Source organism: Phocoena sinus, chromosome 5, assembly GCF_008692025.1.
Source record: "Phocoena sinus isolate mPhoSin1 chromosome 5, mPhoSin1.pri, whole genome shotgun sequence".
Classification (NCBI taxonomy): Eukaryota; Metazoa; Chordata; class Mammalia; order Artiodactyla; family Phocoenidae; genus Phocoena; species Phocoena sinus.
The window spans coordinates 74,993,561-75,010,867 of NC_045767.1; the positions used below are offsets into that span (position 1 = coordinate 74,993,561).

The following is a 17,307-nucleotide window of genomic DNA, read 5'->3' on the forward strand; positions in this document are numbered from 1 at the left end:
ATTTGGTAGGCGGGTAGCATGGAAAGCGTGTGAAGGGATTTCTGAGATACTGATCATAAATGTGTTTGTTTTATGTAAAATCACTGTCACACATTTTATGTAGAATCGCTGAGTTATACAGTATGGTTTGTGTTCTTTTTGTATATATATTTTTCATTTGCATAAAAAAGAATTTACATTTCCCAAAAAAAGAATTTACATTTCCAAAGGAGCACCCTGACTGCTATTTGGGGAATGAATTGACAGTAGGCAAGAGTAGGTGTAGAGAAGCAATTGGAAGGTGATGACTGGTGAGAGGAATCTCATGGGAATAGGTGGATATGGTGGAGATAGAGAGGAATGAACAGGTTTGAGACACTCTTGGAAGGAAAAATCAATAAAACCTGCTAATGGCCTGAATATGGGGGATAAAGGAGAAGAAAGAACAAAGTAAACTCCTAGATTTGGGACCTGGGCAACTGAATGGCTGGTGGTGTCGTTGCCTGAGATGGGAAAGACTAGGGGAGAATCAAGTTTGGGTGAAAATCTATAGCTTGTGAATCAGGACTTCCCACCACCTCTGTTGGTGCAAGGCTGATCCCCAGGGAAATGGAGAAGGTCAAAATGACTCAGAACATCTACACCCTTGCCAGCCCTGAACTCTCAAGAAAGAAAAAGGAGGAACATTTCCATTCGGAATGAGATACTCTCTTCCTAGGAGTCCATAGCCTCTCCAATTTCTTCCCACCCCTGTAGCTCTGGATCAACAAGCAAGCTTTTGCCACCAGGAAGGCCGCAAAGATATCTTTAACATTATTCTCTCTTGGCCGGAAAGTAGAAAATCTCCAGCTCTTCTCCTTAGGTCATAGATAGTTGAAATCAAAGAAAAATCTTTTAGTTGGAAAAAAAGGAAAGGAGCCCAAATACCAACCAGAGAACACAAGAGGGAAGAAAAAGTAAATGAGTGTTTTCTGAGTTGTCCAGGTTTGACCCAAACAACAGGATGTTGAAAGCAGCTGGGTGCAGGCAGGGGTGTCCAGGGCAGGGCTGGGAATGTGATCAAGGGCTCTATGGTGGGCTTCGTAGGCAGTGCCAAGGATTCTGGAACTGGATCTTATAGTACTGGAGGACTACTGAAAAGCTTTGCGGGGGTCACAGCCAGATTTGCACTGTAAGTGGTTGTGAAGGGCATCAAATAAGCTAGCATATTCAGAAACACTTTTGGAAGGTGTAAAATGGCATTTAAAATGGAATAGAGAGAGTTCCCTGGCGGTCCAGTGGTTGGGACTTTGCCTTCCAATGCAGGGGGTGTGGGTTCGATCCCTGGTCAGGAAACTAAGGTCCCACATGCCTCGCGGCCAAAAGAACATAAAACAGAAGCAATATTGTAACAAATTCAATAAAGACTTTAAAAATGGTCCACATCGGGCTTCCCTGGTAGCGAAGTGGTTGAGAATCTGCCTGCCAATGCAGGGGACACGGGTTCGAGCCCTGGTCTGGGAAGATCCCACATGCCGCGGAGCAACTGGCCCCGTGAGCCACAACTACCGAGCCTGCGCGTCTGGAGCCTGTGCTCTGCAACAAGAGAGGCTACGATAGTGAGAGGCCCGTGCACCACGATGAAGAGTGGCACCCGCTTGCCACAACTAGAGAAAGCCCTCGCACAGAAACGAAGACCCAACACAGTCAAAAATAAATATAAAAATAAATCAATTAATTAAAAAAAAAAAGTGGTCCACATCAAAAAAAAAAAAAAAAGGAACAAGGCTTCCCTGGTGGCGCAGTGGTTGAGAGTCCGCCTGTCGACGCAGGGGACACGGGTTCGTGCCCCGGTCCGGGAAGATCTCACATGCCACGGAGCGGCTGGGCCCGTGAGCCATGGCTGCTGAGCCTGCGCGTCTGGAACCTGTGCTCCGCAACGGGAGAGGCCACAACAGTGAGAGACCCGCGTACCACGCACACAAAAAAAAGGAACAGAAAAACTGAAATGAAAGAAAAGTGACCTATATTTCCAGTGGTTTGTCAGGATTTTGAAAGTTTAGGATAACTGAAATATTTCTTTTTCATCCAACCTTCAGGTATTATGTAGACTTGAGGCATTTATCCTCTGAACGGTATGTGTGGTTGTAATAAGTTTGAGCTTTAGAATGAGACTTGTATGGTCATGGAGAAGGCTGTGCGTTTTAACCAGTCATCTTGGCAGGTCACTGTGCTCAAAGACCAAGGATTACGCAGCACCTAATCAGACAAGCTCTTTCTCTGTCTTCCAGGTATGGTAGGGGCAGGGAATTCTTGAGTGGCCAATTCTACTTTCTCAAGTTTTATTGGTGGCTTAGGGGAAAGCACCCAGTACTCATGCAGATAAGATAACCACTATTTGAAGTGTAAGCCTGCAGTTTTAAATTGTCTTCTATTTGGAAATACATTCGATCTCATTTGAAGGCCAGGGTGAAACTTAAATATTCAAGTATCTAGCTATAGACAATTCCTTCATTAAGTGTGCAGAAGAAATGTTTGATGTACCTTTCTACCTGCAATAATAGACTAGTTTAGTAGGCTAGGTATTAGGTTAAACCATGTTAATTGCTGATGTCCAACCATTTTTAGACCTATAGAAACAGCAGCTACAAATGGTAGAGTTGTCAACCTAATACAGATTCTGTCACTGGCAAATTTAGGTGACCCACAGGAAACTTCGATGAAATTTATATTAGCTATTCCTTTTGTGTGTGTGTGTGTGATCGTTTGGTGTGTCTCTATCTCAAGGAGTGTTGAAATACGTCTTAAAACAAACTTACTTCCATGTGCTTTTACAAATAAAATCATGTCATTGCACCCTTATTTAGTAGAAGATGGGTTAGTGGTAGAGAATTAAATTCAAAGATTGGAAGTCGGGTGCGGGGAGTGGTGGTGGTGGGGTGGGATGAATTGGGAGATTAGGATTGACATGTATACACTAATATGTATGAAATAGGTAACTAATAAGAACCTGCTGTATAAAAAAACAAAATAAAATTCAAAATAAAAGAAAGATTGGAAGTCATCACAACCATGCCTGAATTTGACTAGAATGGAAATAGGTATTGGGTCTGAATTATTAAGATTCTTCTTAAAGATGTGTGCATGTGTCAGTCAAGTGTTATTTGGGTCTATGGTAACATGACAACATAAAAACATGAGTCTCTTAGCTGGATATATCACTGTGGTTCAATTGACCTTAATGCTCCCAAGTTACATAATGGGGCTAAACTACAGTAATAATATCAGGTTTTTCACAGGGCTGCCATGGAAAATTATTTGAGAAGAAATATTTCCCATGTTGCCTGTTGATTTTAGAGTACTATCTCCATGGGAGAGCCTCAGAAAGTTAAATCTTGTAGCTCCACGATGCAGGACAGTCTGTCAAAATACTGTACTGTTTTTGTGGTGCTAAATGAAGAACTTACTATGACATTCCTTGCCAGCAGCTAAGGTTTTTGTTTCAGTGTTTGAGAATGCTAGCAATCGATGCAGACTCAACATTACGAGGCAGTGATATTTGTTACAGGAGCCCATTTGGGACATTTTAATTTGAGTTGAACTTAAGTTCAGGTCCTGAGTTGTCTCTTTGAAGTCCCTAGGGGCTGTCAGATTTCAAATCTGCTAGAGTTGCTCACAAAGGCAAGGGGTGCCCGTCCCTGCCTCTGATGGGGTACATGGCCTCCCCTCTCCCCAGCCTCTATGCCTGTGCTTAAGCCATTCCCTCTGCAAAGAACACATCTCTCGCCTTTCTTCCCGGGTTATTTCTACTTACTCTTCAAGACTTAGTTCAGGAAGAAAAAATAAATAAATAAAGACTTAGCTCAGACACAGCCAGGGGAAGTCTTCCCTAACCTCTGGTTTGGTAAAGCGCCCCGATTCTGTGCTTTCATGGCCTTATATTTGCACCTCTATGTTATCGCTGACCTTTTTATAGAAATTACCTGTCTACGTAGCACAGAGCCTGACACTTGGTTGGGGATGGAAACTGGCTGTAGTTTTAATTGCATCGTCCTCCCCTCCCCCTTGTACTGACACACAAACCTTAGTGTTCTAGGGATGACTCCAGACAGGGTCAGTCCTTCTGGTGGAACCTTAGTTTATTGAGGGCTGGACTGGAACTGAAGCGGTTTCTAGGGGTGACTGGGGAGTCTTGGGGGAAGGGAGAGGCCCTGACCTGGTTTCTCTCCAGAACATTTGGGAACACTTGGCTTGGTTTCAGGCACTAATTATGAACTCACCCAGAGTGGACTGAGATTCTGAGCTGGCCTCTTGCGCCCTCTGGTGGTATCAAATCACAGCTGAGCAGAGCTAGAACTCAACCAACTGGTTGGGTTTTCTCCAAGCAGGAATCATCATTAACTATTCAGACATCTACCACGCAGTGAAGTCATTTCATAAATACGCTTAGAGAGCAATAAAATAATTAACCAAATGCACACACGATCAGGAATTTGGAACCTCTTGTGGGATCCTTGAAGGGCCTTGGGTTTTTTATTTTGTAGCACAAACTCTAACAGGCTGTACGCACCCAGGGGATAATCGAAAATGTGCCTTAATCAAAGGCAATCACTCTGTCATTGTCAGCCTGTGAAACATTAGCTAAGGGGGCTGGATGACACTATATGTGTCTTATCTCCCCAAGACAACTCCACCCCCAGGATGACTGAAGCACCAGCTTTGGGGCTGTCATGAGGTCACGAGAGTCTCGATTACATTCAAATATCACGATAACCAATCCCAGGGGAAACAAATTCTCTCTCTCTCTCTCTCTCTCTCTTTGGCTGCGCGGTATGGCTTGTGGGATCTTAGTTCCCAGGCCAGGGATGGAACCCATGCCCCCCGCAGTGGAAGCACAGAGTCCTAACCACCGTACCGCCAGGGAATTCTCCAAATTGTCTCTGTTGAACAAGGACAGTTCGTCAGTTGAGTGTGTTCAATCATTTTGTGATTCAATCTCAGAATACTACAGTTCCTTTAGGGGCACTCAAAACTCATTTCTAGAAACAGGAGAGTGTGATTTGCTATCTTCGTAACTGCCCCAAACATACACTTCTTGTGGGATCTAACTTTCAGAATGACTTAAAAATAATAGCAGAATATAGCTACTTTCTTCAGAATTGCTCGCAGTTTTATTTATTTATTTTATTTTATTTATTTTTGGCTGCATCGGGTCTTCGTTGCTGCGCGCGGGCTTTCTCTAGTGGTGGCGAGTGGGGGCTGCTCTTCGTCGCGGTGCGTGGGCTTCTCATTGCGATGGCTTCTCTTGTTGCGGAGCACGGGCTCTAGACGCCCAGGATTCAGTAGCTGTGGCTCGTGGGCTCTAGAATGCAGGCTCAGTAGTTGTGGTACACGGGCTTAGTTGCTCTGAGGCATGTGGAATCTTCCTGGACCAGGGCTCGAACCCGTGTCGCCTGCATTGGCAGGCGGATTCTTAACCACTGCGCCACCAGGGAAGCCCTTGCATGAAGTTTTTTGTTTTGAATTTTATTTTATTTATTTAGTTATACAGCAGGTTCTTATTAGTTATCTATTTTACACATATTAGTGTATATGTGTCAATCCCAATCTCCCAATTCATCCCACCGCCACCACCACCCACCCCCGCTTTTCCCCCTTGGTGTCCATACGTTTGTTCTCTACATCTGTGTCTCTATTTCTGCCCTGCAAACCAGTTCATCTGTACCATTTTTCTAGGTTCCACACATATGGCACGAAGTTTTAAATAGCACCTTCTCAGGGAAGATCCTTTGAGGCACTGGACCAGCTGAGGCTTCCTAGGATAGCCTCACACAGCCCCAGATGATGGCAGAGCACTTTAATCAGGGCCTGGTTTGTTTTTGGTCTGTCTCCCCCCAACAAAAGCTAAGCCCCGCAGTGCAGAGATCTTGTTTGTTTCTCCACCATGGTTCCACAGAGTCTAGCACAGTGCCTGGCACAGGTGGGGCTGAACGAACGTTTGTCAGCTGACTGATGCAATCCAGTGGGGTAAATGCTGAGGAGACAGGCCACAGAGGAAAACTGATTTTGATTCTTATTTAAGGCTATGAAGGACTCCCTTCCCTCAAATTTTGAGCAGAAAAAGTATATGATTCAAGACTCAGTGATAGCTGGATTGGAGGCTTGAGTTAGCACCCAGAGGTCGATGTACATTTGTAGCTGTGTTAGGGCAGGGAGAGGAGAAACTCAGAGTTCTCTCATTCAGTTCCTGAATCAGTCAGGAATCGTCATCTCCTTGCCTCGTGGGGCTGCATTTCTCTGCCAAGAGCCTGGTGGAAGTTGGCCTAAACTCCGTGGATGGTTTACCTGCAGGATCGTTTTATGACCTCGAAATGTGGGCATGAAGTTTACCCTGAAGGCATATTTTTAAAGCATGAAAAATCGAACAAGGATGTAAATATGTTGAGGATCTGAAAGTGGCAAAGAGAGGAGGCCAGAAATGTACAGACTGTAAGAATATATGCAGGGTAAGAACAAGGATATCACGAAAACTGAAACCACGAGACCAGGAGAAAGAAGATGAAAAGAGAGCTAACGTGTCCTTCCTTTTGTCTTCTTCCTGTTTCCTTTTGTGTCACTAACTATCCAAAGACAAATTAAGTTGAACAAGCAGCGCTTCTGAATGAGTGTTTTAAAACACATGCGCGCGCACACACACACACACACACACACTTAGAATTCCACAGGAACGTCGTAAAGAGCACGTCGCAGGGAGACATCCAGTCTTGGTAGGCTTAATGGGGATGTCATGCAGCTGTGTGTGTGTTTTCAGCCCTCCTCTCCCCAGACAGCTTTCATTTTTTAGTGAGGGTAGTTGTATTTGTAGTTAGAACGAGCAAACCCTTTCTGACTTCGTTAGTTAGGATCAAGCTTGGCTGCAAGTCACAGAAAAATTCAAAAGAAGAGACTTAACAAGATAGAATTGTATCTCTGCTACATTTCCCAGAAGACAATAGGTAGTTTATAAGGGGTTGTTTGGAGCTTCCTGGGTCCGGGACCTTCCATTTTACTGCATTACAGGGTGTAGTTTCCATTTTCAAGGTTGCCTCATAGTCTAAAATTGCTGCTGAAGCTCCAGTCATCACCTGTTTTCCATCCAGCAAAAAGATCAGATTGAAAACGATATGCCCTTTATTATTAAGGACACTTCTTGACAGTTGCACCCACAACTTCTGCTTACATCCTATTGGCCAGAACTTTTCTTCATGACCACATCTAGCTTCAAGAGAGACTGTGAAAGGAAGATTTTGTCCCAAGAAGCAAAACAAAACAAAAAAACCAAAATAACAACAACAGTGACCCAGAGGCTCAATTACTGAGTAGGAGGGGAGAATGATTACTGGAGGACAATACGCAATCTTGGTCACTGGAATCATACATATTTTTTTGTCTCTGAAAGTGAGCCCTGCCTTAAGTTCTCCAGTGCCTGCCAAAGACTGCAAGTGGGGGGTACAGAGCTAGCACTGAGTATCCTTAGGACAAGAATCTGGCTTCAACCTCACTCCGTGATCTGAAATCCAAATGTGGATACAAATATGGATATAAATATTTAAGAGTATGAAAAAAACAAAGGTTAGTTATTGTCTAAATGGAAAAGTATCTCTTCAGTTTGGGGGTAGTTTTTGCAGTTAATTTACATAATTCTGTTTATTACTATTAAAATGTTCTGCCTATTTATTCATGTTAGAAAACCTTGTAAAATAATGATTATTATTGATTTGTATTCCAAAAATTTCAATTGCAAATAAATTCTCATACTTGTCTAAAAAAAAAGAGTGGGCTTCCCTGGTGGCGCAGTGGTTGAGAGTCCGCCTGCCAATGCAGGGGACACGGGTTCGTGCCCCGGTCCGGGAGGATCCCATGTGCTGCGGAGTGGCTGGGCCCGTGAACCATGGCCGCTGAGCCTGTGCGTCCAGAGCCTGTGCTCCGCAACGGGAGAGGCCACAACAGTGAGAGGCCCGCGTACTGCAAAAAAAAAAAAAGAAGAAGAATATGAGTGAGGGAAAAAATAATCTAGTATTGCCACTCATATACAATTAAAGCTTTCATGTTTTCATAGAATGTTTATAATCACTCATAAATATAAAATCACCTGATATGTCTGGCCACATTTTATAATGTTGAACTTAGATGGTAAGCATAGATAGCTCTTTAAATTCGACCAAAGCCCGTCATATGGATTCAGAGACAAGAGCTGAACATTCGGGAGATAAAGATTCCTAGCTGTTTCTCAGCATCTTCTTTGCTCACTGGAAAATGCTAGAGTTACTCAAGATTCTGTTCTGGATTTTCTCCTCATTTTAATCCTTCCCTGCCTAAGTTTTTTTCAAATGTATCAGGTTGAAGAGTGGACTCCATTTTCCTTCCCAAATTTGTGTTCCTTTTGTCCCCCAGCTGTGTCAACAGCACCAGCTATGGCCTAAGGTAAGGACTCCACTCTCTCTCACAGCTCACATTCAACTTCCCTCTCTCCGGATTCACTTTCTCCATATTCCCTGCCCTCAGCCCCAGGCCAGGGAAGCACCCACTCCCGCTAGATTACAGTGGTAGCCTCCCTGCCTCTTGGCATCCTCCAGGCTAATCTTGCCTAAAATTCAACTCTGCTCCCGTCCTGCCCCTCCTTAAATCAATTCTAGTATCTCCATAGAATTCAGTCCAGATTCTTAACATGGCCTGGAAGGCCTCCAGGATCTGACTTCTTTCTAGCTCCTCCCCGTGTGGACCTTTACAAGTTCCAAACTTCTTTCACTGCTGATGGCCTCCTGCTGTCTCTCATCTCCAAGCCCATGCTTGGAGACTCACAAGAGTCTTGCTGAACTAGATTCTTATTCCTTTTAGCTTCACAGAGAAGATGCCCCTTCCCTCTAAGAAGTCTTCTCCAACCTCCAAGTTGGGGTTAGGCTCCTCCTATGTGCTCTGACATCACTGGGCACCCCAACATTCGCTTACAGCACTATATTCCAACTTTATGTTTTATTGATTATTTGCTCAACTAACTCTATGCAGGCAGGGCTGTCTCCTCAACCCTTGACATGGAGTCTTGGGCATTTCTGACTCTGTAAGTATTTATTATATTGAATTGGATAAAGATAAGCTCCTCTCCAGCCAGGCTGGAGATCCCAGTTGTACACATTCTGGAGAGTTCGGGGGTGGGGGGGGTGTGTGTGCGTTCTGTGGCCCACGATTCAAGAGGTCTGCCTTCTCTAGTCATCTTCTTCATTACAGTTTCATGAAAAAATGAGTGTTATTCTAATGGGGGCTCTCTCATTGCAGCAGTGAGTCTGCAATGGGGAGGGGGCACTGGTGGCTAGACAAGAAAATTGTAGCAAGTCCCTCAAGGCAAGGACCATATCCATTCTGTTTACTATTGTAACCCTAATGCCTAATATAGAGCCAGACACAAGGCATATGCTCAATAAATGTTTCTTGACTCAATCAACTCTCTCTCTCTTTTCTTTTGGCTGCACGGCTTGGATTTTAGTTCCCCGAGCAGGGATTGAACCTGGGCCCACGGCAGTGAAAGTGCTGAGTCCTAACCACTGGACCACCAAGGAATTCCGTGAACCAATTCTCTCTAGCTGAGAGGAAACTCTGATTGGCACATGCCATAAGTTTTTTTTTAAACTCCCTTTTTAAAATTTAAAAATTTTATTTTATATTATAGTTTATTTACAATGTTGTGTTAGTTTCAGGTGTGCCTTAAGTTTTTTATTTATTTATTTTTTGCAGTATGTGGGCCTCTCACTGTTGTGGCCTCTCCCGTTGCAGAGCACAGGCTCCAGACGCACAGGCTCAGCGGCCACGGCTCACGGGCCCAGCTGCTCTGTGGCATGTGTGATCTTCCCGGACCGGGGCACGAACCCACCTCCCCTGCATCGGCAGACGGACTCTCAACCACTGCGCCACCAGGGAAGCCCTGCCTTAAAGTTTTTGATGAATTGAAAAATGGGAAAAGAAATGCTTCCAAAATCAAGGTTGGGGGAAGTCTGGTGGGGGAGGGTGGCTGTCTGAGAGATGCATGCATGGGACACCTTGCCCTACCAAGTGCATCCTCTCAAAGTCCGGGCATCTGGTGCACAAGACACCCCAGAGGCTCCCTCACAGGTCCTCACCCCGAGGCTAAGGCCTCAACTTCTCTTTTTCCTGACTTTCTTACAGACCCTCTTGTTGGTGATGCCAGGCCTGTCTTCTCATTTCAGTTGGTTTTTCTACTCCTTCCTGGCTCCCCCCCTTGCGTTCTTGCCTAGGCCCCCTTTTTTGAGAGGGCCTGAAACATTGGGGGTTAATAGTTGGGAACCAAGATGCCCCTGACCCACCCTTAATTGAGAATATGAACTAGAAAACTAGACTGGCCTTCACCCAGCTCTGGAGGCCAATCCAGGGGAAGCAGAGAACTGGAGGTGACTGTGACAGTGACTGTGCCTGTGGAAAAGCCTGAAGAAAGATGAGAAAGAGAAAATTTATCTAGTGCCTTCCTGGGCTCTTATACTTCATTTCATTTAACCTTCCCAACAATCTGGGGGTGTAATGCAGACATTATGTCCATTCATACAGATGAGACTGAGGCTCAGAGACATGACCTATCTTCACCAGATCACACTGTACCTGCTATCTGTTAGGCAGATCCTGGCACTGCTGTGTACAAATTGCTTAACCCCTCTGATTTCGTTTGCTCCTGTTAAACGGGGGTAATCATGCACAACACACGGGGTTGTCTCGGGGATTAAATAATACCCTGATCAAATAATGTGGCTCATATTCAAACTTAGGTACTATAATTAATGTAGTTGTGGAACCCAGTTTCCACTGGCTTTCCCCTGAACAACGTTTCAGCTGGAAGCTTTTTGCTTTGCTTTGCTTTTTTTTTTTTTTTTAAATAACATCACTGGGCCTTGCTGTACTCCTGGGACTTCCAGAGGACAAGGCCCTTTCTTCAGTCAAGCTGACCTAAACAGAGCCAGCCCTCCTTCCCCTCCCAAGCCACAGCTGTGTGTTGGAAAGCTGGATGCTGAGGCCCCTAATAAAGAGCAGACCTCCCAATCTCCTCTATCCGTCCCTCTCCCCTCACACGGGCTTCAAATTAAAAGTAACTAAAAGCTAAGGCCTAAGAGGAGGAGAGGGGAGTAGGAGGTACAGAAACATCCCTAGATTGAGGAAGTGGGGCTCTCTCCCTAGGAAAAGGGTGTCCATAAATCCAGATCCAGGAGTCTAGTCCTACCACATCTTTCCCAACTCCACAGTGTCTGGTCCTCAGGTCAGTAAGCAGGCTGAAGTGTTAGGGACCCTAGCAGAGGGTGCCTCTGGTCTCCAGCCACGGGGAACTGCTTTCTACGTCTCTCGGGAGAGAAATCTCTGCAGAGAGAGCAAGGAACCCAGAAGAGACGCTGCACCCTTAGCCAGCCACTGGGAAGAAGAGGAGGTGTGCTAGGGGCCCCAGAGAGAACTGTCACCCCAAGTTACACAGGCCAGTCTGGACCCTCTTTCTCCTCCCTTTCTAAGACTTGGGCCTCTCTGTGTTCTGAGCGTGCAGAGAGAGGCTCGCAGCAAGCTTCCAAGCCTCAGCCGGGGCAGACCCGAGGCAAGGGCGGGGTTCCCGGCGCTCTGCGGGGACTCCACACATCTGTGCACCACGTCCACAAGCCTCCTCCGAGCCTTCCCGACGAAGGTCCCTTCGGTGGGCCCACGGAGGCGTCTCTTCCAGGCCCAATCAAGAATTGAAGGGGGTGGGAAAAGAGACAGAGCCTTTTTTCCCTCCCAACCATCAAACGGCCCTTCATTTTCGATTCAAAAAGCCAGAAATGTGCCCCCCTCATCAATTTCATTTGAAAAACCAGTTGCAGGTTGGTGTAAATGTGGTTTTCGTTAACTAACGGCTTTGATAACTGCTGCAACCAAAGGTCTCCTAAAGCCGAAGGACCTTCTGAATTCTCCGCGGAAAGTAGAATTGGGGGGTGGAGCTGGAGAGGAGAGGAGGAGTAAAGGAGAAACAAAAAGCCAACTCAGCGGGGAACGCCCACGAAAGCCGAAGGTGTGACGCCCTGAGCTGCGGCAGCGGTCTCCCAGGGGTGGGGTGGGGTGGGGACCGAAAGCGCGAGCCCGGGAAGCAGGGCAGGGGGAGATTTTGTTTTTGTTCTCAGGAACCATTTCGAGTTGGTTGTAAAAACTTTGTGGAGTCCTCTTTTTGATGGCTGGCTCTGCTACATCTTTTGCTTCCACTTTCACAGTCGCTTGAGCGCCTAGATGCGCAAGGTCACGCCAGAAACACCGCACTCCCCAAACTTCCCACTTGGCTCAACTCCCGAGTTGGGCCTCCTTCCCAGAGGGTCGCAGCTGCCCAGACTCCGGGTTTGGGGAGAAAACCCTCATTCTTAACCCCATGATGATCCCTCAAGGGAAAAGCACAAGAGGTTGAAAATCAAAATCCGGGTGCAGGCTGAGACCTTCGCTCAGCTGCCCAAGCCGGCGAGGGTCACTCCTCGGGGCGCACAGGGTGGCCCCGTCACCCGCGATGCCCCAGGCAGAAGCCGACGATTAGAGACCCCTCCGTCCGCCTCGGCCAGGAGGCGCTTCTTGCCCGCTGCGGCTCCAGGACCACCCAGGACACCGGGCATCGGGGGAGCAATCTGGAGGATCTTAGAACAACACGGGGAGAGCGAAACTCGGCTCGCCCCACCTCCCAGCGACGCCCGGGCTGACTGACGGGCGCAGCCCCGACCTCTCCAAGCCTCTGGCCAGCGGCGGAGGGCGGACAGCAAGATTCAAACCCGCCTATGAGCAGTGGGAGGGGCAGCTGGGCAGGACTCGTCTTAAGGAACGAACCGCCCCTTCCCGAGGACCTCCAGCCCCGAGGTCGCTCCTGACCACTGGGTTTATTTTGCTTTTGCTGGAGAGGCAGATGGTTACCCTCTCTCCATCTTTGCTCGGCCCAGACTCGGCGAAAACTTCTCCCAACCATTTGCTTCTCTGCGCCACCCCCCACCGGTGCTCTATGCCGGGAGTCTGCTCCGCAGGCCTTTAAACCGTCTGGAATGTCACACATGGAAACCTTTAGCAAATGTTTGTTAATGATCATAACAAAGGCATCATTCAAATTAGGCAGGTAATTACTACCAGAAGGACAACGGAGTGCTTACTGGCTCATCCATTCTCTCTGCTTTAAACTCGCGAGGAGTTATGGTCCGAAGACACCCTCCGCCCAGTCCGTTTTTCGGGCCCCTTTAAGCTTCTCTGAAATGAACTGTGAAGTTACCATTTGTGGGCGGGGAGTGCTGGGGCCCTGCGTTCGGGAGATCCCGGCGTGACCGGTCTGGCAATCTCTTAGCAGCAAAGCAGGCCTTCCTGGGTAGGCCCTGCTCCCTGCCTCGCTTCCTACCCTCTTGGGTACTTGGTATAAAAACTTAGATCTCAGCTTGACTTTTTTAATTGCATGAAAGCCAGCACCCGCGTTCCCCCTATTATTCCGCACTCCAATTTTTTTTTTGGGGGGCGGTGTCTTTAGTTCCCGTTCGTTATCTACAAACATTACGGTATCCTGTTAGCATTCCGAACAAGGGGCTGTTCATATATTCGCCTTCAATGATTTCCTGAAGGAACATGTGGAAGTAATAGTGAGCAGGGCAGTCACCCGAACCGAAGATGCAGGAGAGGCGGTTGCGCAGAAGGGCTGGGGGTATAGGGCCCCTAGCCCAGCCTCAGGCGTCTTCCCCTGCCTGACATCCCAGGAACAGGTCCCAGTTCAATACAGCACCCCTTGGAGTACTTCTCTGGGACCATCCCCTGCAGGCTGTCCCGCGTCCATCCTCTGGATGAGGTAAAGGTGATGGCTGTCTCACGTTCCAGCCTAAACCAGGCCGCGCTGGCCGTTCTCAGGAGTGTGTGTGTTGTGTGTGGGGAGTGAGGGTGGGGGAGGGATGAGCCCCTCCACCCAGCAAGAGAATTCAAAATTAGAGAAGGCGGGTAAGGTGAACTCGCTCCCTTCCCCCGCCCTCGCTCGGCAGCCCCACTCCGCCCAGGTCTGGTTCCTGGAGCGTCAGCGCCCCCTTTCCTTCGCGAGCAGGATCGCTTTCTCCCGGCGTTGTCTCTTGCCTCGCGCCCCCGGCAAAGGGTTTGGGGCTCCGTTCTCAAACCCCAGGGCACAGGTAAGGTCCGACCTAGGCGGCGGGAGGGAGCGCAGGGAGAGTCAAATTGCACACCCACCCCCCCACACACACCCCGCCCCCCCCCACCCCCGAGCGCGGAGGTGACAGGCTGTTTGTAGAGGATTCCCCAGACGCTCAAGCCTGAGCCTTTTTGTGTGCGTGATAGAAGCCAGGACAACCTCGCCCAGATAACCACGAAAACAAAGACATGACAAGATAAGTGCTCCAAGGGAGTAAAGGTCGTTCTGTCGGAGAACGTTCCAAACCTATGCAGACCCTCGACTCTTTGTACCCTCCTTCAAACCCGTTTTCAAACAAAACCAAACAAAACCAAAGCAAACCAAAAAACACCCATCATCTTCTTATTAGACTCAACAGTTTGCCTAATCCCATTAAAGGATTAGCAACTGCACGGCACTTTCCCTAAAAGACCCCAGGTTCAAAACGACGCAAGCGCTCGGAGATCTCTCCTGACGGCCCCAATTATAGTCGGGCTAGGAATTCCTACAGAAGGGCCACTTCTCGATTCCAGATTTATATCCTCTCTGGGCATTAACTACAATTTAACGTGTTCTTTTTCTTCCTTTCAAAGAAAATACAAAGCAACATAGCTGCGTAGGAAAATGTCCCCCAGATCAGGAGGCAAACTCATTCTGGAAATGATGGGCTGTTTGTATCTTCGCGAACCCCTTCCCCGGCAGAGCATCCACACCACCCCCTTCCATCCCCCCCACCCCATCTGGTCTGTTTCTCCCCGCCCCCCAGTTGTTGTCGAAGTCTGGAGGTTGGGGCTGGACCCCCTGATTGCGTAAGAGCGAAAAGTGAAGGCGCAATCTGGAGGCTGGAAGATTCAGGGCGCACGGAGTTCGAGGGAAACTCTTATTTTGAAGAGGCCGAGGGGAGGGGGGGCCTTCATTTCCTGACAGCTATTTACTTAGAGCAAATGATTAGTTTTAGAAGGATGGACTATAACATTGAATCAATTACAAAACGCGGTTTTTGAGCCCATTACGGTTGGAGCTAGAGTGAGAGAAACAGAGGAGGGGACTACAGGAGAGGACTGAAGGCCGTGGACACATTTTTTGCTCCATATGTAGGATTTTCATTGCGAATTGACATAGGAGGAGAAGGTAAGGGAGGAGAAAAAGGATTTTTGTTTCTAAGAGAAGTCCCTAATCAGGCCCTTTGGGCTACAAGAAGTGAAGTAACTTCACTTAGTTTGGGCGATCAGAAAAAAAGAAAAAAATTGGAGTTGAATTCTAGTTGTGTGTCCAGAGAGTAATTTATTTTGAATAAACTTCACTTGGAGGAAAGATAACTATAGAGTTCGAAAGTCTAGGCATTTAAAAAAAACCACATTTTCCAGACCTATTTTTAAAAGCAGTGTTTTTCTAACAACTCTATGGCCTCCCAAAGAAATTGTTTAAGGTTACATTTTTGAGGTTTCTTTTGGGATTGGGGGTGGTGTTCCTGTATACTGGAACTAGCACCTAGTAATGCTGGGAGTTGGGGCAGAGGTGTTTGCCCTCTTCCTGGCATTGGGTCCTGGAAGGCGACAGGTTTTTAACGAGTATTTTCATTCCTCGCCCGCAGTTTGGCGCGACAGCGCTGTAGCGGGTGGTGTGGAGCGCGGCCGGTGGACCGAGGGAGGTGGGGAGAGAAGAGCGCGGAGCGGGGCGCGGAAGGGGTTGAGGGGAGGGGAGGCGTGAAAGGCTCGGCTGGAGAGGGCCGGACCTTGGGTGCCCGCTGGGTGCACATGGCGCCGACCCAGGGCGCGTAATTACTGGACGACGCTGCGCCCGGTGCGAGCCGGGGCCAGACTCACCACAACCTTGGCGGCTTCGAGACAAGCAGAGGGGGCGCGGATTTGAGCGAGGTTTGGGGAGCTCCTCGGAGGTTTGTGGGATCAGTGAAGTGCAAGGGAGAGCGGGCGCGAGTCCCGCAGTGCGCTCTGGTTGCGCGCTCTAGCGCGGGGGCGACGGCGGCCAGGGCAGGCAGGCAGGCGGTCTGGAGTAATGACAAACACATTTGGCCCCGAGTGAAGAAGTCATCGTCGCCTCGCATTCCAGCAACTGGGATTTGAGGAATTTCGAACTGCGCTCCAAGGGGCCCTCATTGTGCGCGGTGGTCCCCACCCCCACCAATCTCTGCGCGCCCCCTTCCTCGGTCGAACCGTTTATGCAAAGCCCGGGGCTCTGCTCCTGCCCAGTCCCGACCGCAGGAAGGAAAGAAGGAAGGTCGCCAAAAAAGTGGAGAACTTCTTGTGGGGGAAGTTAGGGACAACTCGTAACGGAGAAACTTGGTTCCCAGGTAAGACAGGAAGATGGGAGGCGAAATACCTCCCTCGGGGCACCCGGGCCCTGCACCCCCCTCGCATGCCCCTTTCCGCGCGGGGATGCGTGGCACTCGCCGCCCGTGCTTCACCCCTCTCCAGTGTCCCTGTTTCTATTCCACTCCCTGCGCCGGCCAGAGTCTCTGCCTGCCTCGGAGTTCTCTCCTCGCGCCCCTCCTTCTTCCACCGTCTATCCCCATGGAAATCGGCTTTTATACGTGAGATTAACTTCTCCAGGCAGCGCCAGGGGAGCGGGCGGCGTCCACTTGGCTCGGAAACAACTGGGATCAGCGGTTCAGGTCGGAAAGGGTCTCGGCCAGCTGAGAGTGAGAGGGAGTGTGGCTTGACCCGAGCACCGCTGTCTGAGGGGGCCAGGAACCCCGGCCGCCTGGCCAGGTGTGAAGGAGCTGCCAGTAGCCTGGCCAAGCGTCTCAGCCGTGGAGGAAGCGAGGGGCTGTCGGTTCGCTGTCTCTCCCGCCGCCAGAGCGGCCCCCCACCCCCGCCCTTTGCTCCCCCAGCCCACCTCCAAGGGTGAGAGGCAGATTGGGGCTGGAGAGGGAGCGTGAATGACGCTTATCAGGTCCGGACTGCCCCGCGCCCGGCCCGGCCGCCTGGAAAAGCCCCTGGCTTCGCTGTGTGGGAAATGGCTTTTTGGCTCCGCAACCGAATTGCTCAACGTTTTGGACCGCCTCGCCTCGCCGCGGTCGCCTTCGAACAGAACTAGGCAGGTTTTTAGAGCAGGGAGAGACATCTGGGGCAAACGGGGCACGACAACCAGCCGCACAGCTCACGGGACTAACACCCCAGAGACCGGCGAGCCCCGGGGCCGCTGGAGGGGAG

The 17,307-nt window shown here is 48.9% G+C and overlaps 1 protein-coding gene across 5 annotated transcripts in view; it reads left to right on the forward strand.

Annotated features, from left to right (window-relative positions):
• Window positions 1–13,773: 13,773 nt before the first annotated feature.
• The window catches only part of PDGFRA (platelet derived growth factor receptor alpha), a 47,598-nt gene continuing 44,064 nt past the window's right edge, over window positions 13,774–17,307 (forward strand). Inside the window, exon 1 of one of the 5 annotated variants that reach the window (XM_032632077.1) lies at window positions 13,774–13,807. The gene's annotated coding sequence lies outside the window, so the exon portion shown is untranslated. Of the gene's footprint in view, window positions 13,808–15,049; window positions 15,266–15,860; window positions 16,446–17,307 lie in introns of those variants that run through there. The other 4 variants (XM_032632081.1, XM_032632073.1, XM_032632082.1 and 1 more) reach the window with 4 other exon arrangements.